General features: G+C 41.4%; 1 protein-coding gene across 1 annotated transcript in view; it reads left to right on the top strand.

Moving 5' to 3' along the window:
* The window catches only part of und (methionyl aminopeptidase und), a 158,564-nt gene that overhangs the window by 54,627 nt on the left and 80,763 nt on the right, over positions 1 to 23,174 (top strand). The window lies entirely within an intron of this gene.

Genomic DNA, 23,174 nt, shown 5'->3' with positions numbered 1-23,174 from the left:
ACCAAGACACAGTGGTGGTTAAGTGGTTAGAAGAGTGATCTGCACTCTAAAAGGTTATGAGTTTAATCCCAGGCAGCAACAGGAACAGTCTTTTGAATGTGATAAAAATAGGCTTTACTTCTACAAGACCCACGAATAAGGTGTAAACACATACTTGCTAATACATTTACTGTGGATGAAGAATTTTAGTGCCAAAGTGGTGACATATGAAAGTATGCAGCACAGGAGGATTGATGGGCCATAAGGAATGGACTCAATTCTGTGCCCAGAGTCAGACAGAGAGTGAAAAAATTTAGCTCATTGCAGCATAAGTAAATACAATATATATATATATATATATAATATAATATATATATATATATATATATATATATATATATATATATATATATATATATATATATATATATATATATATATATATATATATATATATATATATATATATATATATATATATATATATATATATATATATATATATATATATATATATATATATATATATATATATATATATATATATATATATATATATATATATATATATATATATATATATATATATATATATATATATATATATATATATATATGTATATATATTAAAATGGGGCTATTCAACTCACTTTTGGCTATTTTACATTGTACTAAGGTTTGTAGTACAACATTTAGGGTACTTAAAAAGCTTTACTGTATGGGCAATGAAACACAAACAATCCAACTTCATATGTGGAAGTGGATTTTACCTAGAAAAACACAGAAAAGACATATTTGAAAAAAAAAAATGTTTATCAACACCTGATGTGGGGCAATTGGACTTGGTGGGCTTTCCTTCAGTGAAACATTCAAAGTTTTCATTGGAATTGCTCCAACCTTCAATGCCTTCTTGTCCAATATTGTCCTTTGGTTGTGTGCCTTCAGGAGACCCGCCTCTCTGCTCCCCCTGCTTCAGTTCTAATCGAACCAGCCAGAAGAAGCTTGGTTATATCCATCAATTGGTTCTCCTTCAGTCCATGACTGCTACAAGTATTCAGTCTTGCAAACAGTATATGGACTAAGGTGCTTTCCACTGGCAATGATGGAGAACATAATAGATGTTGAACTCTGCATTGTATTCACGATACGACCTGCGTGTTTTATACCGCTCCAGAATATCTGGAGCTTTCCCCTAGGGTCATCCGTGATGTTAGTTTTGTCATAGTTAATGATATTTGCAGGAGTTACTCCCCTAAGACTCTTCTAACTTTTTAAAGTAGGCCACCACAACCTCTTCAGAGACATCAACCCACTTCCTTGATATATTTTGGCACATCCTGGAGGATAGCAGGTCTTTATGTCTCTTCAGGAAGCCATGTACCCAATCTGTACCAGGGAGATTAGCCTTGAAATCTGTAATGTAGTGTCTACAACTGTCCAGAAAGTACATTATGGAGTTGAAGCATATAAATTGCCCCAAAGTCCTAAGTCAGATTGCCCCAAAGTGCCGAGTCATACTGTCCCAAAGTGCTGTTTCATATTGCCCCGTTAGTCCAAAATCATAATATTTTATAAATGAAAGCAGCCAGCTTACTTTGATAGGTGGGTAAACATTATTGACACATAGCTTATCATATATATATATATATATATATATATATATATATACAGTAGAACCTCTCTCATTTGGACTATATGGGGGGAAGGGTTGTCCGAACTAGCAGATTGTCCGGACCATCAGGGTAATCTCCAGTTCATACCAAACTCTATCTACATATGGTATGTTTGTTAATTGTTAACATATGTGGCATATGTCAACCCTACATAACTGCAAAAGATGAAAGGATACCGGTACTAAAATAACAAAACTAATCATGTACGATAGTTTTGTATTGCATAATTTACAGTACAGGTAAGGCCATGACAAGAAACTAGCCTACATTTTAAATTGTAGTAAGTGACTAAGGCCCATGTAGGCAAAAAAATAAATTAATTAATTAACTGTAATATTTGGAATAAAAATAAAACTTATGTAGGCAAAAAATACATTGTCATCTTTGGCATATTGATAACACCCATATGGGCAAGAAGCCAATGTTTGATGTACAAGTAAAGCACATTTAAGTACAAAAGTTAACCTACAGTAATCACTAAACACTGCAGAATATTCTGACCCATTTTTGTGTAAGCAAACTCCTCCTTTTAACACCTTTATTCACTACAGAAGCTACACTTGCATTAAGGGGTATGGTAAGGAGGATTAACTTTTGAAATACAGCTAAAAAATATAAATGGTTGGTGAACTAGTTGATGGAATGAATGCTAGAATATGTTTAAACAGGTGCCCATGTAGCGACCTAGCGTGCTTCGAGACTAAACGAATGACGATCGCTTTCCGCGCCGATACTGAAAATGACTTTAGAATTACTTTCAACATATTTTTGGAGCTTATTATTTTTTAATTTTGTCCGGATTAACAGAAATCCGGATTAAAGGGGTCCGGATTAAAGAGGTTCTACTGTATATCCAAGTGATAGCAGAGGAAAATGAAATTAATCTTGTTTCTATTGTTGTAAATCACAACTCAGAAAAATCTGAAAATAACAGGAATGAACAATTGATCACAGTTCACTTGCCTTCAGCAAGCTATACTGAAATTTCATATATAGTATAAATTAGTGATTGTTGAATATAGTACCCAATGAAAAAAGTCAAATATACCCCTATTTACACTGTCTGGACGACCTGAGTCTCATTACCCCTTACTGAGTAATTGTCCCAGGTGAATCGAAAAGCCTCATCTTAAAGTGTATACAGTATATATATATATATATGTGTGTGTGTGTGTGTGTGTAGCATATATATATAGGTAGATAGATAGATGGACAGGAATGTTTTTGGCTACATGTCTTAACCTTCTGTTTAAAAAATCACCCCCCAAAATAGATGACAGTTGCCGTTTTGTTTTCCAATAGTCACATTATATACGTGTACTGACACTGTTTGACTCTCTTCATCTGAGTACATAGGACTGGGAACTTTTCATGATGATGATACTTTTAACCCCCGTTGGCTGTGCCATGTCTTTCAGAAGGCATTTCCAGTAGTCTGTGGCATACCTTCAAAAATTGTGCGTAATTCTTCACATTTTGCCCTTTTCCTTATGGTTCATAGTTCTATAATTGATGAATGTCACTGGTGGCTGTTTTCCTGATTGTTTGGGCAATTGTGACCCGATTGGTGAACCAAAGCATGGTCTGACAACCAAAACTGTCCAAAAGGTGTCTTCAACTTGTAAATGCGTGTGCCTAGAGTCTGCCATTTTGTTTCATTTGCAAGTAAAAAGATCTGTTTACTTGTGTAATCATTTTAGTTTCTGTATGGGAAGTATTTATTTTAATTACTGTACAGTAAGTATCTATGAAAATTATTGACATGAAACGGATAAATTTTCCCAAAAATCTAGTGTGCCATGGGCATCCCATCTGAGAAGCAAGCTGCAGTCTAGAGGTTAAAAGTTATTCATCTGCAAGATGAGATAGCTTGAATCAAGGTTATATTTTTTTTCATTGCCAGTATTGGACATAGCTTTCTCTTGCCCTCCCCCACCCCCTTTATTTTCCTTATGATTACTGTTTTGATTACCAGTACATAATTTGTTTACTGTGAAAAAAATTACATCCTGGAGACAGGGTAGTCAATCAGATGGGATTGATAACCCCCCAGTGTCAGAAACTGCCTCAAGCTCACAGGAATGAATATTTTGGTGTTTCTGAATTGTAATTGCAGTGTCATTATTGATCATCAACAACATTAAGCATATAGAGAGTAAAGTGTAAACATTTTGATATTTTGTTGCATTTCATGTCATGTCCATCTTTTGCAAGTACTCCTCTCCTTTTCCAAGTGTCTTTTGAGTTGTGAAAATATAATCCTTCGCAAATGCAATCATCTGTTATTATCCTTACTTTGACAGTCATGAAGTCATCCTTTTCCCAACTTCATATTTTAGTCAGTATAAACAGACTGATGTGCAGTACATGCAACTCTTCACATCATTATTCTGTCAGACAATATATGGGAGTGGAGAAGGCTTGTGAGAAGGACTGTCAGTTAAAGCATTTATGGATGTGGAAAAAGCCCATGACAAGGTAATCAGAAGGAATATCGAAGGCTTTCCATTTGTTTGGTGTACATGATCATCTCTTAAGTCAAGGGGGGGCAACCTCCGGCCCGTGGGCCAGATCTGGCATGCAGTCTAGCATCTGGCCCGCCAACCTGCTCGGCAGGAGCATAGCAATCCGGCCCGCAAAACCCCAGCCAAAACAAATTAAATTTTGACAAATAGCATCTACTACTGTATTTGGCATCTCGGCGCTTCCCTCACCCCGCACGATATAATCTTTCTTCCATCCTGCCAGACACCAGTGTCCGTAGTAATTTCGCATGGAGAGGAGGTATGTCACTCTTAACGTGGGTATACTCTTGTTTTGTATCCATGTATGCAGGACTTTTCAAGTTCATAGATATTTTGAGATCTTAACCTGCGAGCTGAAACATGTTCTACCTCTACAAGTGTGGGAGTCTATATAGTCAGACATTGAATCAATTCTTCATGGCAAGCAGCACCAGCGGTCTCACTGATTTGCATGTTTTCCAATAAAATTCTTGTATATAGTCACTTTTGTGTTCTCATTTGTCATTCCGGCCCGCAGGCTGCTCTCGAAAGTCCCGTCTGGCCCATGCTTTGAAAAGGTTGCCCGCCCCTGTCTTAGGTGCTATTAAGAGCTTTCACAAAGGTAGAGAACCATGCATATGGGTAGGTGAACTTCAGAGTCAGTGTTTCAAGATCACTCTTGGCATGTGACAGGTTTGTGTGATGTCCCCATTGTTGTTCAGTGTTTATACCGATGGTGTTATGAGAGAGAAAAACACAGTTAATGGGGAGAGGGATGGCATTGGTAATGAATGGTGATGGATGGATGATGCAGTGCTGCTTTTAAATTGAGTACAAGTACTTGGTAGACAGTTGCTGAGTTACTGTAGATGTCTGTGACCATCATGCTATGAAAATCATATGAGTAAGGCAATGGTTGTTGAAAGAGAACGTGACTCCCAGTGTGATTTTATAGTGAACTGAGAGAGACTTCAATTGATGAGAGAGTTTAAGTGCCTGGATGGAGCAACTGAAATGAGGTGAATGTGCAAAAGAAATGGAAAGTAGAGTGGCACTGGGAAGGAGAGTGGTTGGTGTTACAAATGTTTTGACAAGAAGCAGAGGTCTGAGTGTGGCAGCTGCACAGATGCTTGTAAAGAAGAGTTGTAGGGCCTACGAGTGTCAGACTATGGTATGATATTCCATCCATCCATCATCCAATTCTAAGTTGCCTCATGAGTGTAGAAGCCCGGGGCTAGGCAATTTGGTCCTGACATTTAAGATGAGTGACCAGCCTCACTCATCCCTGAGTTGCATTACATGAGCAATAACCCCAACCACCCCTTGGATATAAACCTTCACTGGCTCAATCCAATTGGAGAGCTGTAATTACCCACTAAACCACCAGGTGCCATAGTTTGGTTATATGGTTACCACCCAGCGTACTAAATGGTTTCCTGGTGTACAGGAAACCATTAGGTTTGTCACTCAGTGTAGAGTCACCCATAGGCAGAAGGAAGAGGAAAGAATGAAGGAAAGAAAGACAAAAGAGGGAGTGTAAAGTCACCCATAGGCAGAAGGACGAGGAAAGAATGAAGTAAGGAAAGACAGAAGAGGAAGGAAGGAATGGAGAGAGGAGAGGAAAGGGCAGACACCCGAGAGCAGCACTACATCGAGTGAGTGGATGGTGAGTGCCCCCACCTACCACACTTGAAAATCAAAAATTAAGATTAAGAGAAGTGGAGATGGGATTGTTGATGCATTTGTGTGGAGTGTGGAGAATGGATGGAATAAGGAACAACATTTGTGAAAGATTTGGAGTAAGGAAGTTGGTGGACACCAGAGTTGAAGAAAGTGTGCTTAGGTATTATGGATGTGTGGAGAGGATGTGTGTGAATAAAATGGTAAAATGTGTGTACAATATCTGAGCGAATTTAAAAGTGAGAGGAGGTGTGGTAGACGTAAAAGAAAGTGGATGCATATGGTAAAAGAGTGTGAGAAAGAAAGGTATAGAAGCTGGGAAAGCTAGGGAAGTGACAAATGATCAAGCTGGCTGCATGAATATTGAGAGGAGCAGCATATGATCATGGTTTGCCACCCCTTTTTAATGTGTCGGAGTGACTCGCAAGTGAGTGTGAAGCTACATGTGGAATGTTTTTTGATCTATCAAGTGGAACCAGTTTTCCAGGGGCTTGAATGTGATTGAATGGGAGTGTGGCTCATGCAGGTGGACAAACTTTGCATAGTACCATATCTTATTGTATGTATATATAATTTTCCTGGCACTCCGGACCCCACCTCACCTCACCCTGGGGTCAGAAAGGAGATCTGGATGATGATGATGATAAGTACATAATAATACTAGGTAGTATATAGCAGTTTAATATTCTCATAGCCCTAATTACATAATTCTGCAGCTACAGTGGGTACTTGTTTTGTGTGTTGAAAATCCAGGTAGTGAAGGATGCCTTCTATAGTGAGATTATTAGCGGTGGTTGAACATGGAGCCATATACAGAAGTTTATATTTTTTATTTATTTATTTTTTTCCAACTCTGGACATAGGCTTCACAGCCTCCACCCCCAGGCCTAGTAGTCTTCCATGATACCATACACCTCCACATATCACCACTTTGGTGCTAACACCCACCTTCCACATTGAATACACGCTAGGACTGTCATGTACAGGATTGGTGTATTGGTATTAGCAGGGGTTTTTCTACGACGTGTCGGCGGGTCATGTGATAGATCAGTAAAGTCAGTTTTATGAAATTCAGATCCTTAAACTGTTCCCTATTCCAACTGAGATTCGAACTTGGGTCCATTAGGACTGCAGGCCATCTGTATTCCGATTCAGCCACCACCTCCCCCAGTGAGCAGTATAGAGCTCTCAAGAACAGTCTCTTAAGATTTAATTATTAATTGTGTGGATGGTTATGGGGGTCACCAAGACCTAAGGTAACATGGTTGTGAGAAGAGGGTGTAGAAGCAGTAGTTAAAGAGAAAAAAAGACTTTTATGGGAATGGAAAAGGAGTGGTAACAGAGAAGAATGCATGGCTGCTAAGCATAGAACTAGAAAGGAGGTATAGTTTATAGGGTAATGTCTGAGGCTTGGAGACTTTTCCATGATAGCCTGAATAGAGCTAGAAGGGAATGTGGTACAGTAGTTTAAGGTGGCTTAACTGATGAAGAGAGAAAACAGGGATATCATATGAAGAGAGAAACAGAAGAGATATCATAGGTGTGATGCATAAAGAATAATGAAGGAAGGGTGATTTGGGATGGTGTTGTTGTGGGTGTTTGGAGTGAGCATTATAACTGGTTGCTGAATGAAGAGTCTAATGGAAACAAGGAAGGTTTGGAGTCAGCAGATCCAGTGTTTGGCCTTTGTTTTTGTTTTTTTTGTTCTCCCCACCCCGGCTCTGGGCATAGGCTTCACAGCCTGCTATCAAGGCCCAGCAGTCCTCCTACATACCATACACCTCTACATGTCACCACTTGGATGCTAACACCCACTGTCCATATTGAATACATGCTAGGGCTTTCTCATACAGGACTGGTGTATTGGTATTAATGAGCGCATTTGTACGACACGTTGGCGGGTCTTTTGGTAGATCAGTAAAGCCTGATTTAATGAAATTCAAATCCTTAAACTGTTCCCTGCCCCAGCCGGGATTTGAACCTGGGTCCATTAGGACCGCACGCTACCTTTCTACTGATTGAGCCACCGCAGGGCAGTCGGCAGGATGTAATTCAGGAAGATGGTGGGTGTGTCTGAGTTGATTGCTGAGGTGTTGAAGGCCTCAGGAGATGCAGCAGGTTTCTTTACTGAGATAAATTTGATGAACTTTGAGTGTGTTGTTCCAGATGACTGGTTGAAGACCGTAATTGTAATTGTGTATAAGGTGAAGGGTGATGCCCTGGAAAGAGGAAATTTTAGAGGTATAAAATTGGACTAGATAATGAAGATAGTATAGAGAGTCCTGGAAGATATGATAAGATTGATTATTGGTAAAGTGCAGTTTGGGTTAACACCAGGCAAAGGGACAACTGATGCAGTATTCATTGTCTGAAAGCTTCAGGAAAAATATATAGCAGAGAAGAGGGAGGTATAGTTTTTGTTGATTTTGAGAAGGACCTTGACAGAGTTTCTTGGAAAGTGATGAAGTGAGCAATGAAAAACCTTTGGATTGAGGAATGGCAGGTTAAAGTGGTTGCGTCAGTGTACAAGGATGTTCGCACCCAGTTGAGAAAGAACAGAGGTTTGAGTGATGAGTTTTCTGTGAATGCTGGCATGCATTAGGGGTCTGTTTTAGGCACCTTACAGTTTATCATGGTGCTTGGAGCTCTTTCACATAACTTAAGAGAACTGGACTCCCGCAGGAAGTGCTGTATATTGATGACTTTAAGTTGATAGTGGAGAATGAGGGTTTGACAGATATACAAGGGTTTAAGAGTAAATATGTATAAGACAGAAATGATGATAAACCTTACCATGCAGTGAGGGATGCCTTCTGTAGCGAGATGTAACGAAATGAGGAGAGTGGTGGCTGAACAGGGAGCCGTTGACAGAGGCATTAATGAACAACACAGAGCTCTCAAGAACAACCTCTTGAGAGTTGCTGATGCAGTATGCAATAGGACAAGAGGCCCACCCAGACATAAAGTAACTTGATGGTGGGATAAGAGTGTAGAAGCTGCAGTTAAGGAGAATAGAAGGTGTTTCCAGGAATGGATGAAAGATGATAACAAAGAGGAATACTTGGCTGCCAAGCATAGGGCTAGAAAAGAGGTATACAGGGCAAAGTCTGAGGCACAGAGACATTTACTTGATAACCTAAATTGTGTGGAAAGGAAGAATATGATATTTATGGTGGCAAATCAGGTGAAGAGCAGCGTGTGAAGAATGATAAAGGAAGGGTAGTGGTGAACAATGGGGATATTAAAGATGCATGGAGAGAGCATTACAGCCAGTTGTTGAATGAGGAGTTTGACTGGGACAGGGAAGGTTTGGAGCCAGCAGATCCAGTGTTTGGCCCTTGGCATTTTATTGATGCTGCTACTGTCAGTGTGGCAATAGGCAGGATGCAGATGGGGAAGGCAGCTGGTGTGTCTGGGTTGGCTGCTGAAATGTTGAAAGCCTCAGGAAATTTAGGAGTGAGGTTAGTCACTGACCTGATAAATATGCTTATACAGTAAACCCTTAAAATAACAAACTAGTTGGGGGGAGGAATGGGTCGCTATTTCCAAATGTTCACTATATACTAGGGGTCAGTTTTTCCGAGGGATTACCGAACTCAGTTCACTATATAAGGGGAGTCATTCGGTCCTATGTGTTCAGACATAACCTAAACTAACTCTGTGAAGCTTTACATGGAGAATTCAATGGTTTTCGATGTTGTACATGTAAATACAATGCCTATAATAAGAATACAGTATAATGTAGTACTGTTACAGGACAATTACTGTGTCAGGAAGGGATGCTGTTGAAGTACACTTACTGTGCCAGGAAGCGATGCTGTTGTCACTGTGGGCTGATTCCCGAACTTCCCCCTCATTTAGCGATCTTTGTTCGCAAAATCCGTGGGATGTTTGGTTGCAATTTGGCTGTTTGTTATATCCGAAATTCGCAGTACTTGGGTTCGTTACATCGAGGGTTTACTGTATATGAGTGTGTTGTCCCAGATGATTTGCTGAAGAATGTATAGTAATTGTAAATGTATACAAGGGGAAGAGTGATGGCCTGGAAAGAGGAAATATAGGGGTATAAAGCTTATAGATAAGATAATGGAGGTAATGGAAAGAGTTCTAGAAGGTATGATTAGAGAAAGAGTGAGTATTGATGAGATGCAGTAGTAGTAGTAGTAGTAGTTGTTCCCTAGGTAGTCTGGCCAAACAGCCCCAGGTCCCTAAGGAAGGCCATGGCAGAGACTGGGCTTTCCCACAGAGCTCTCAAGGAGTGTATGTTGTGTTGTTGGTGCAACCGATTGTGTGCAGTGCAGTCTTCCTTAATGTGCTTAATAGTATGGTGTGCTGTGTCGCATCCTGGACAGGCATCAGTGACGGAGTCATCCAACCTCTTCTGATAACTCAAGAGGGTTGGATGATGCCCACATCCCACCCTGGCCAGGTGGACCCTGTCCTCACGAGGGAGGTAGGATCCAGAAAAGTGGATAACAGGAGGCCGTGCATGCAGCTGTATGTTGTCTCTAAGTGACTAAATGGAGCGGTGAGTGATTTGAGCATGGATATGCTTCTGGAAGCTGGTTTGAGGCGGGCAAGGAGAAAGAGATGACAGTACAGTAATACCTCAATGTACGATACCCCTAGTTGCAATACCCTGGCTTAACAATGGGGGTAGAAATACCACCATACCCTGCCTAACGATGGCCAAACTCCGGTTTAACAATGGGTTTTGATTTTTTTTTTTTTTTTTAACCAATTTCAATGATAGACTAAAATTGTGTGTATCTATCTATCTATCTATCTATTGCCAGATGCCATAATCCTGTAAGGGGTGGCCCATTGACTTTGAGTTCTTTATTTTACGGGGAGGGGCACTAACCCTCCACCAACCCACTTGTTGACACGTAGGGGGCACGAATGATTTGGTTATATGGTTACCACCCAGCGTTGTAAATGGTTTCTTGGCGTAAAGAAAACCATTTGGCTTGTCACTCAATGTAAAGCTACCTGTAAAGGAAAGAAAAGCAATAAGAAGTGACAGGAGAAATGGGAGAAATAGGAAGAGAGGAGGACAGGCACAGAATAAGAATGATAAAGGCTAAGGAAGATGTTGATTTATAAACTGCCTTTTAGACTTAGATTAATGTGATTTAGCCATAGGTGGGGTGAACATTATCATTTTGGGGTATAGTTTACTAAGCTTGATTTTTTCCAGACTTATATTTGACGATTTTCATATCTTATTTGTTGGTTTTAGTGAGTTAGTTACAGTTGTTAGGCTTAGGTTAGCTTCCTTGACAGCTGTTAGGCCATTTAGACTGGCTTTAAACTTGTTTTTGGGCTAATTTGGGTGGGTTTTGGGCTTGGTTTGGAGGGAAACCCAAGGCTGGTAAATGGTCCACATTGAAATTCATGTTAAAAGTACCCCGATATACGATACCCCACCTAACGATGGGGTTTTACCTAACCATTTAGATCGTTAAACCGGGGTATGCCTGTATTTGTGTATGTTATTGTGTGCTGGGTGTTGTTTTGATGTTCCTTGGTGTGTATGGATGTGCTGCCATATAGTGGAGTGGAATGGTGTGGGTTTGTGGAGGCTGTGGCAAGAAGTTGTGTGCCTCTCATGTCTACTGTAGATGATCCTTGACGTTGAGCAATTTGGTTTCTTGATGTAGGTGGTCTGTGGATGTAGTAGCTGTGCAGCTTGTGATTATTTTTAGGGCCTTGTTCTGTATGATCTGTAGAGTGTTGTAGTGTGTTTTAGTTAGGTCAGAAGCCCAAGCAGAGCTTGCATAATTCATCACTGAATGTATATATTGTTTGTATACTGTGGTGGTGATTTCTTTGTTGTGTCCAAATGTTGAATGGGCAAGTGACCTTAAGGCACTGAGTCTCGGTGTTAATTTACTTTTAATATTTGTGATGTGTTGTTTAAATGATACTGAGGTATGTTACACCAAGGATTTTGTGTGTGTGTGTGTGTGTGTGTGTGTGTGTGTGTGGTAGGGGAATGTTTATGGTGAGGTGTGGAATGTGACTATGTTCTGCTATCCAGAAGGGTAACTGTAGATTTGGCTGGGGCTTTTTTGAGTCCTTTTGTGGTGAACCATTCTTGTAGTGTGTTAAGGTAAGGTTGGAGGGTGTGTGTGGCTGTGTGCATTTTGGTGTGTAAATGTGTTATGTCGTCTGCATAGGAAGCCATGTGCATTTGTGGTGTGTGGGGTGTGGGTATGTCATGCATGCATAGGTTATATAGAGTAGGGGACAAAACAGATCCTCGGGGGATGCCGTTTGTGAAGTTTCTGATGTTCGATGACTGACTGGCAAATGTTACATGTGCACATCTGCCTGCTAATAGTTTGCCAGCCATCATTTTGTGTTATTGTGCATGTTTGTGTTGAATAGTTTGCTTGGGAGGTTGTGGTGGAGGATGGCATCAAAAGCTTTGCTAATGTCTAGTGTGACTAGGAGTGTTCTGTGTGGTGGCATAGCTGAATTCATGCCATCAAAAACTCTCTGTGTAAAGTCTGTAAGAAGTGTGTTTGTGGAGTATAGTGGCCTAAAACTAGGTTGTGATGGGGCTAGGGGGATGGGAGGTATAACTAATTGTAATACCAGTCGTTAAGTGACTTTGGAGGGGCTGCAGAGGAGTGTGATGGGGCGGTGTGAGGAAGGTAATGTGGGGTCTTTTGGGTTTGGAGATAATGATGATAACCATGCTTCCAGATGTTGGGTATTATGTTGTGTGAATAACTGTAGTTTGATATGTTGGTGAGTGCTTGTATGCATTGTGGTCCAAGGTGTTTTTAAGGTGTATGTTGCATATGTTGTCTGGTCCACAGGCAGATAAGTGCTGGAGGTTGTTAATGATGTGCTTCATCTGGTTGTAAGTGAAAGGTGCGAAGTCTGGGTATGTGGGGAACTGTGTCTTATGTTGGATGACACGTCAGTCGTCACGATGAGGGTTTAGATGGCTGACATGTGAAAAGTGATTGATGAAAGTGTTTGCATATTGTTTGTGTGAGGGTATGGTGTCTGTTGTTGTGATGTCAATGTGTGATTGTGTAGTGTTGCTGTTGGCGAGTGTGATGCTGTTTAGTGTTTTGTAGAGTTTGCTAGTGTTTGTTTTGTGATCAAGATAATTATTCCAGTTTAGTGTTTGCTATTCAGATACTTTAGTGTTTATTTGAGTGTTGAGTTCTTGTATTTTTTGTGCAGTGTCTTGTGAGTGGGGTGTTGGGGAGTGTTGTAGTGTATTGAATTGACTGATGAGGCCTTGAATTCCTGGAGTGAAGTTGGGGTTGTTTCTCTGTCTTTTGCTTCCTGGGATGTGTCTTTTGTCAGTGTTTTAAATAATTGTATTGAAAGTGTGCACAGTGGTGTTGATGTTTGTGATTTGTGTACTGTTTAACCTGTGGATTGCACAAATACCTTTTCTTATCCTACTCCGTGGTGCGGAAAAAAAAACAAGTTTTTTTTTTTTTTTTTTTTTTTCGATAGACATCCAGGGCATCATCTGGTGAAAAAAAAAATCTTTCTATCTTTTTTTTTTTTTTAACTTGAAGATAAACATCCAGGGCATCATCTGGTGAAAAAAAAAAAAATCTCTCCGTCTTTGTGTATGGCCATGTGTAAGTTTATGTATGGGAGTAGAGAAAAAATGAAAAAAAGAAATATATATATATATATATACTGTATATTTTTAATTATAAACTTGAAGATAAACATCCAGGGCATCATCTGGTGGGGGGGGGGAAATCTCTCCGTCTTTGTGTCGGGCCGCATCAGTTTATGTATGGGAGTAGTGAATTTTTTTTTTTTTTTTTTTTTTTTTTTTTTTTTTTTAAGATAAACATCCGGGCATTATCTAGTGAAAAGAAAAAAACCTCTCTCTCTGTCCATCTTTGCGTAACGCCATGCGTAAGTTTGCGTAGGGGTCGAAATGTTTATAGTGATGCACAGCCAGCACAGCCTGAGCTGTGGCTCTCAGTCCATGGGTTAATGTTTCAAGATATTGTTCTGTTTCAGTTGTGAAAGCCTCCCAGTTGCCTCTCATAATTAGTTTGTGTGTGTCTGTGGCCAGCTGGGGTGATTCTGGTTTTGGTAGTGATGATGATTGGGAGGTGGTCAGAGCCAAGACATTTGACCTCTCTCCAGGATGTTGTGGGGGCTAGGTTTGGGGAGCTAAAGATAATGTCTGGGGATGATGGGAGGATGAGGGCTTGGTTTGGGATATGGGTATGTTGATGGAGAATGTTGAAGATGAAAAGATGATCTGGTTTGGATTGTAGTACCAGCCCTCTGTCTTAGTCAGGGTTGTTGACATGCCAGGCATTGAAATCAACACCCAGGATGATATTGGGTATGTTAGTGATGTGGTGTATTTGGGGAGAGTATTTGTGTGGTACTATGGGGGATGACAGGGGGGGAATGTATGTATTGGCAATTGTTATATGTGATTTGTTACCAGTGCGTATTTTAATTTATTGTATTTCTGTTGTGGTGCCATTTGGGGGAGAAGTGATTTTGTGTGTGCACTAGTATCTGAAAAGTTGATGGGTTGGTGTATCAGGGTGATAAGTCTACTGCCATTGCTGTTGGCCCGGTCTTGTCTAATGGTGATGAAATTATGAAATGTAGGTGTTTTTTGTGTTCTGCTTAGTTTTGTTTCGTGTAAGATGGCAATGCATATGTTTTGTTGTTTGATGAATTGCGTGAGTTCTTGTTTTTTGGTGTTTATGACATCTATGTTTATTCTAAGAATTTTAATATTATGTATACGATGTGTGTTGGGTGCTGCAGCACAGGGGGTAGATAGGGGTCTGGGTGGAGGGGAAGGGATAGGAGATGGTTGTGATAGAGATAAGAGTTGGGGTGAATTAGATTTTGGTGGAATGGGAGGGGTTGGGGGATTGGATGGTGTGGGAAGGATCGGTAGGTTAGGCTGAGGAGGTGTGGAGGAAGTAGGAGAGGGGCGGGTGGGGGAATTAGTGGGTGGGGGGAAGGAGCATAAGAAGTAGGTCCAGGTGTTTATGTAATGTTCTCTGGATGCCAGTGTTGTGCTGGTGTGATGGGTCCAGTTCTTGCAAGAATTACTCTGAACTGAACCCTTTATCTGTCGACTCAAAGTGATAGGTTTTGAGCGTGCTGGACATATGTACAGTATTTGTTGATGGGTCTTGGATTGCTCGCAGTGTCACCGGCCAGAAGAAGTGTTTGAGAATTGACCACCGGGGAATCATTTCTCAGTGTAGAAAAAACAGTGTTGTTGTCTGTGTTGTGTTGAGAGATGAGGTACTTACCCAGGCAACTGAAGCCACTCCCAGGTTCTCGGGCCCTGTGAGGGGCCAGGGGGGGGGGGGTGTTGGTTTGGCCCCCATGCTTTCCTCCTCCTCCGCTTCGACAGCCTCTGGGGGATGGACCCATGGCAAAGATGCCACTGCTTCAGGTCCAGTGTGATACAGTTTGGATTTATACCTGGCAAGGGGACCACTGGTGTCATATTCATTGTTCGACAACTTCAGGGAAAATAAATAGGAAAGAAAGGAATCTGTTCTTTGTTTTTGTTGATTTGGAGAAGGCCTTTGACAGAGTCCCTAGAGAGGTGGTGAAGTGGACAATGAGAAAGCTTGGGATGGAGGAGTGGCTGGTTAGGGTGGTAATGGCCATGTATGTGGGTGCACGCACCCTGGTAAGAGTGGATGGAGATTTGAGTGATGAGTTTTCCGTGGATGGTGGTGTGCATCAGGGGTCAGTTTTGAGTCCCTTGTGGTTTATCATAGTACTTGAAGCCTTCTTACGTGACTTCAGAAATGGATTCCCATGGGAGAGTTTGTATGCTGATGATTTGGTGTTGATTGCAGAGAATGTAAGGGTTGGTGGCGGTACTATCAAAGAAGAGGGAGGGTGGCCATGTGCAATTTGCCACAAGGGCATGGGAAGTAATTTCATCTTGTGCAGTGTTTGTAATAAGTGGGTGCATTAGAGATGTAGTGGTGTTAGAGGTAGACTGCGAGGTAATGCTGATTTTATGGATGCGGTGTGTCAGGGAGAGCAGGTGGACGTTGTTTTCGTTTTCGTTTCGTTTTCGTTTTCGTTTTTAAAGGCTCCAACATGCTTGCATGTGTCGGCCTTGGTCACCTAATGGCGGCTCTCCACGCTGCACGATCCATTGCAGCCTCCCTGTTCAGTCCCTTAACCCTAAGGTCACACTTAATGACCTCGTCCCATGTCTTTCTCGGTCTACCCCTCACAACCCCACCCCCAATATTAACACTTCTCACCTTCCTCACCCAATTATCATCCCCCATCCTCTCCACATGTCCAAACCACCTCAATCTACCTCTCCTCATCACAACACCAATACACTCCAGTCCCATCCTACCTCTCAACTCTTCCACTGTAAACCCAACCCCTCCAGGCCTTGGACGCAGGGATGCACTGCACATCCACCTAATCATTGTCATTTCAGTACGTCTGAGCCGGCGAATGTCTTCCTCCTTCACTGCCCAGGTCTCACTATCATACAGCATTACACTCCTAACATATGCTGCATACAAAGACCCCTTAGCACGTAGGGAGAGCCCTCTCAATGTCAGGAGAGGCAAGAGCTCCCTGAACTTCTTCCAACCACTTCTCACCCTAGCCACAGAGCTAGCTCCAGCCCCACCTCCAGCACACAACATGTCTCCCAAATAACAAAACTCTTCCACACACTCAAGAGATTCACCAGCAAGTTCAATCCTTTCACGTCTGACGATCTCCACCTGCTCACCCCGGCACGCCGTACACATAAAATCAGCATTATCTCGCAGTCTACCTCTGATACCACTACATCTCTTATGCACCCATTTATCACACACACTGCACAAGATGGAATTACTTCCCACGCCCTTGTGGCAAACTGCACATGGCCACTCTCCCTCGTCTTTGACAGTACCGCCACCAACCCTAGATATCATCACTTTTGTTTTATCTGCATTTACCCTTAAACCCTTTTGCCCCATACCATCTCTCCACTTCCTAAACCTTTCCTCCGCCTCCCTTTCATTCTCTGCAATCAACACCAAATCATCAGCATACAACAACTCCCACGGGAGTCCGTTTCTAAAGTCACGTGAAAGGGCTTCAAGTACCATGATAAACAACACGGGACTCAAGACTGACCCCTGATGCACACCAACATTCACGGAAAACTCATCACTCAAATCTCCATTTACTCTCACCTGGGTGTGAGCACCCACATACATGGCCATAACCACCCTAACCAGCCACTCCTCCAAGCCAAGCTTTCTCATTGTCCACTTCACCACCTCTCTAGGGACTCTGTCAAAGGCCTTTTCCAAATCAACAACAACAAAATAAAGATCCCTTCTCCTACGTTGTCAGACGTGAAAGGATTAAACTTGCTGGTGAGTCTCTTGAGTGTGTGGAAGAGTTTTGTCATTTGAGAGACATGTTATGTGCTGGATGTGGGACTGGAGCTAGCTCTGTGGCTAGGGTGAGGAGTGGTTGGAAGAAGTTCAGGGAGCTGTTGCCTCTCCTGACATTGAGAGGGCTCTCCCTATGTGCTAAGGGATCTTTGTATGCAGCATGTGTTAGGAGTAATGTTGTATGGTAGTGAGACCTGGGCAGTAAAGGAAGAGGATATTTGCAGGCTCAAACATACAGAAATGACAGTGATTAGGGGGATGTGCAGTGCGTCGCTGAATGCAAGGCCTGATGGGGTGGGGGTTAGGTTTACAATGGAAGAGTTGAGAGGTAGGATGGGCTGGAGTGTATTGGTGTTGTGATAAGGAGAGGTAGATTGAGATGGTTTGGGCATGTGGAGAGCATGGGGGATGATAATTGTGGGCAGAAAATGAGAAGCGTTAACCTGACCCGTGCTGGCAGTGTGCGTGTACGTCAGCTATTTGATATATTTGTCAAAATTCGAAAATTCAGATTTGGTCCCAAAAACTCAGATGGGATATTCCCGTGCCTCTCTAGGCCTCACCCACCAGGTATGAGTCATATATACCCACCAAGAGTATCCTTGGCTCGAATAGCATAGTTACTGATGAAAAAAGTGCTGAGCTTCTGCCTTCTCTCACTATGTGGCAACAGTGGGTGGTGAAGTCTACGGACGTTAGTCCAAAGTTTTCAGCCGCCTGCTCAGGGAGAATCAACCTCAGAATCGACCTAAATGGCTTCTCTGAGTACAGTACTTTTATGGATGCTTTCCATGTCTTCTCATCATTTCTAACCTATTTAGAAAAAAAAAGAAATTGCCAGTACCACGGCTCCATGAGTGTCCAAAGTCTGCCGGCATGTGGTTGGTTAATATTTGGGATGACGTTGCAAGGGGTAGACCTAAAAAGACCTAGGACGAGGTCATTAAGTGTGTCGTAAAGGTTAAGGGACTGAACAGGGAGGCTGCCAGAGATCGAGCAGAGTGGATAGCTGCCATTAGGTGACCAAGGCCGATGCATGCAAGCATGTTGGAGCCTTCAGAAACGGAACAAAATGAAACAATGGCAGTACTGTTGAAATAGGATTGGTGTGGCCATGTGCAGTTCACCACAAGGGTGTGGGAGGTAACTTCATCTTGTGCAGTGTTTGTGGGAAGTGGATGAATAACAAATGTAGTTTTGTCAGGAGTAGGCTGCAAAATACAGTAATGCTGATTTGTGTGTGTGGTGCATCAAGGAGAGCATGCAGAAATGGAAAGGTGGGGAAGGATTAGCCTTGGTGGAGAGTCTTGAGTGTGTGAAGTTTTATTATTTGGGGACATGTTATTTTCCGATGGTGAGGCTGGACCTACCTCAGCGACTAGAGGAAGGAGTGGTTGGAAGAAGCAGTGTTGTAAGCAGTGCAGTCCGCTGAACCAGTATATTGCTGATTTTTTAATTTTTTCCGATACCAGATCGATACCAATTTTTACTGTTTACAGTATAGTGACATATTGGATACAGACAGAAGCAGCATTAATATGCCTTTTATTCAAGATTTTGTTTGTTGTTTCGCTTGATTCTGTGTAGAAGAATGTTCTAACCTTGACATGTGTTGCAGCCTAGAAAAGGACAGTCTTACTGAAAACATAAATATTCAGAATAGTGAGTGGGTGAGTGGGAAAGGTGATGGGGAAAAATATAAATAAATAAATAAAACTTCATACCAAAAGCATTGAGTTGAGAGTGAGGTATATTAGGCCTACTTTACCGACGATGTGTAAGTGTGGGGGCCATGTGGGTTTATGTACACAAATGTGACCATACTGTCAACCTAAGTGCAACCTGCCCACAACCATTAGTTCTTATGTGCTATATTTTGTTGTAAAATTTATGCTAAATTTTGTTGTAACATTTACAATCACTCTTCTCTATATAGTCTAAGTAAAGAAGTGATGATTTATTGTATGTAGTAAGAAAGAGGGCATATATACAATAAGGGGACTGTAACTTTAAGATGAGGGGATGAAATTACCTTTAGCTACTTCGTTTAAGCTCCACTTCAACAGCGAAACAATCCTTAGTTGACAGAAAAACATTGCATGTGGATTTTGTCACTGCATCTTCATAACTACAGTATACAAGGTGTGCAGATTTGCACTCATATCTAAATAAAAGTGTGTGTGAATGTTTGCTGATGGTGTGTATGTATGGGCAACTGTGTGTAAACTACCAGTGCTTTTGTCTGTAAATGATTCCCAGCTTCAAATATAACTTCATAACTATTATAGCGTGGCAAGAGACATTGATAAAAAAAAAAAAAAATGCTCAGTTAAGCCAGAGAACCCTCAACACTTAGCTTTTCAGGGTGAATAAAGATGTCCTTCACTGAATCTTGTCTTAAAATCTAGAAAAACATGGCATTTTTAGTGCATGTAATGTGAGCCACTATGTTGTACAGTACTACGTATGTATCTGGTTAGTATACACCACTTTATTTCATGGAATATGGTTTGCAGTGTGTGGTATGGCGTAAGTAACAACAAAGAAGAAAGTTATGGCATAATGGGATGAAGAGGTTAAGAAAACAGTGGTGGAAGAGAGGAAGAAGTGGCTAAAGTGGATACAGCACAGGGGTTCAGTTGAAATAAGAAATAAATATATTGAGATCAAGAAGCATGTAAAGAGACTAGTGAAGAGGAAAAAGAAGAGAGGTAAATGATCTAAGAAGAAAAATGAATGCAAATTACTCTGAAAATAGAAAGTCATACTGGAAAAACGTGCAGAAATGTAAATTGATAGTGGAAATGTGAAAGTGTGAAGGATGTAAGTGGTAGATTATTAACCCATGGGGATGAAGTAAGGACAAGATGGAGAGAATATTATGAAAGTCTGATGAATGGGAATGGAGAGAGCAAAGCGACCATTAACATGATTGGTTTTGGGGGTGTACAGGGAAGGAATGCAGCGCCAGGAAACATGACATTCGCAGAGGTGAAGAATGCTGTGATGCTGCTGAAAAACGGAAAAGCAGCTGGGGTTGATGAGATGTATGCAGAGATGATTAAGTGTAGTGGAGAGAGCGGAATGAAGTACTTGTTGGAGATATGTAAGAAGGCATGGATGAGTGAAACTGTGCCATTAGAGTGGGAAAAGGCAGCGCCTGTACCCTTGTACAAAAATAAAGGTGAGGGAAGTGAGTGCAAGAATTATCGTGGCATAAGTCTGTTGAGTGTTGTAGGGAAGGTATATGGAAGAATTATTATAGAGAAAGTAAGAGAGATATCAGACGTCCTAGTGAGTGATGAACATGGTGGCTTTGGTAATGGCAGAGGATGTGTGGATCAAATATTTGCCATGAGACAGATAGTGGAGAAAGCGTGTGAGAAGGACTATAAGGTGTTTATGGCATTTATGGATCTGGAAAAAGCATTTGACAAAATAGACAGGGAAGGATTGTGGAAGGTTTTGTGCATGTACTCTGTAGAAGGCAAGCTGCTAGGTGCCATCAAGAGTTTTTATGACGGTAGTGAGGCATGTGCAAGGGTAAACAGGCATCTAAGTGATTGGTTCATGATCAGTGTGGGCGTGCAACAAGGTTGTGTGGTCCCCATTTTTGTTCAATATATTTATGGATAGGGTGATGGGAGAAGTAAAAACATGAGTAATGGAGAGATGGATGACTGTGGTAATGAATGGTGATGGATGGAATATCTCAAATTTGTTGTTGCTGATGATGCAGTTCTACTTGCAAACATCAGACAAGACCTTGGTAGACTAGTGCTGAGCATTGTGCCTTGAGAGTAAATGTAGAAAAGGGTAAAGTGATGGTTATTGAGAGTGAAGGTGACTCCCAGTGTGATGTTAAAGCGAATTTAGAGAAACTAGAGTTGGTGAGAGAGTTCAGTTACCTGGGCACAGTGACAGAAAAGAGAGGAAAATGTGCAATGGAAGTTGAAAGTAGAGTGACACTAGGAAGGAAGGTAGCTGGTGCTATGAAGGCCTTGATGAAAAAGAGAGGCTTTAATGTTACAGCTGCATGAGGCTTACATGAAGGAGTGTTAGTGCCAGCTTTAACATACAGATGCGAGACTATGGTGTGGCATGAAAATGAAAAGTCAAGAATAAGAGCAGTGGAGATGAGACTGCTGAGGAACGTATGTGGAGTACAGAGGGTGGATAGGACTTGGAATAATGTGATTCGTTAAAGATGCGGAATGAGGAAGTCTGTGGACTCAAGAATTGAAGAGAGTGTATTAAGATAGTTTGGTCATGTAGAGAGAATGGATGACAATAGAATGGTGAAAAAGGTATATCCAAGCAAATTTGAAGGTGGGAGAAGGCTAGGTAGGCCAAGAAGAAGGTGGAGGGATATGGTGGATGAGCGTATGAGGGAGAGAGGTATGGAAGTTGGTGAGGCTAAGGGACTGACAAGAGACCAAGCTTGCTATATGACACTTGTGCAGCGAAACACATAACCAGGGGTTTGGCACTCCTTTTCAATGTGACAGCATTCATATTGACTCTGTCAGATAGGTATATGTGAAGGTACAGAACGTGGTGAAATTTTGTTTCTGCCTATTTGATGGAGCCAGGTTTCCTTGGGCTTGAATGGTGAGTGAATGGAAGCATGTCCCATTGAATTGGGCAAACTTAGGCTGTCTGGATGTTGCTACTCCTCACCCTGCTCGAGGGTGGGGAAGGAGGTGCAGATGATGGTGATGGTGATTAATGATATACAAGGGACATTCTGTGGCTACGCGCAAGTTAAATCCAATCTCAGGGATTAAGGCAGATGTATTATTTGCGACTCTGCATTTACCCTGTAATGATATGTACTTTCATGTATAATGTTATTTCATTTTATGTCCATTGGGTGGCAGGCCAAAATTTAACATGCTGTTGAGTATATATAAATTTTTTGTTTCAATATTTGAGTAATGACCAGAGGTTTACATAGGTTTTGCATTTCTTATATCATTAACTGCAAAGATGTGGCTTAGTTTTTAGAAGTTAGAATGTTATATGTTTACTTTATGTCAGTGAGTCACTAAAAAGTGATGTCTCATTTTCTGGCAAAGACATTACTTTTAAGTATTAATGTGTCTGAATTTTTTGAAAATGTAAAGTTATAGTACAGTAATCACTTTATTGCCTCTTTAAAATGAGAATGCAAATAAAGAAACGAAAGGAATTGTGTTATTTTGCTATAGTGCAATATATTAATATATATTACAGTATATAATTCAGTAAATGTACCAGCATTAGTCAATGTGTGTATCTGTCTATTGCCAGGCTCCTCAGTCCTGTAAGGGGTAGCCACAAACAAAATGCCTCCATGTTGCCCTGTCCAGTGCCACTTCACTGCCTTGCTCCCAGCTCACACCCTCCTCTCTCATATACCTCTCCTTTCCATCCCTGCATTTGATTCCCGGCCTCCCCCTCCCTCTCCCCCCCTCCACCTCACTCGCATACACTCTCCTCGTTAGCCTCTTGCTCTTCATCCTCTCCACATGTCCAAACCACCTCAGTGTATTTTTCCTACCACTTTCTATCACATCCACATCCACACCACAATGCTCCTTCACGTCCTTATTTGTCAGTCTGTCTCCATGTAACTCCACATGCTCCTCTCAAATAACTCATCTCCACTGCTCTCACTCTTGACTTGTGTCCTTCCAACAAGGTCTAAGCTTCACTTCCATACGTTAGAGTTGGTATCACAATACTGTTATGCCGTGACTTTTTCACTTCCATGCTCATTTCCCTGTTCCTTATCACTTCTTTCAAAGAACTAGCAACCTTTCGTCCTTGTACCCTTTCAAGCACTTCACCCTCTAAACTTTCATCCTTACTCATCACATTACCCACGTACAAATGTGCTCACATTTCCATTTCTTCCTCATTGGTATTGCAGACCA

This window comes from Coenobita brevimanus, chromosome 62 (genome assembly GCF_032717465.1).
Source record: "Coenobita brevimanus isolate Jiangsu-jjx chromosome 62, ASM3271746v2, whole genome shotgun sequence".
Lineage (NCBI taxonomy): Eukaryota > Metazoa > Arthropoda > Malacostraca > Decapoda > Coenobitidae > Coenobita > Coenobita brevimanus.
The sequence above is the reverse complement of the archived record's forward strand: the minus strand, read 5'-3'. Positions and strand labels throughout refer to the sequence as shown.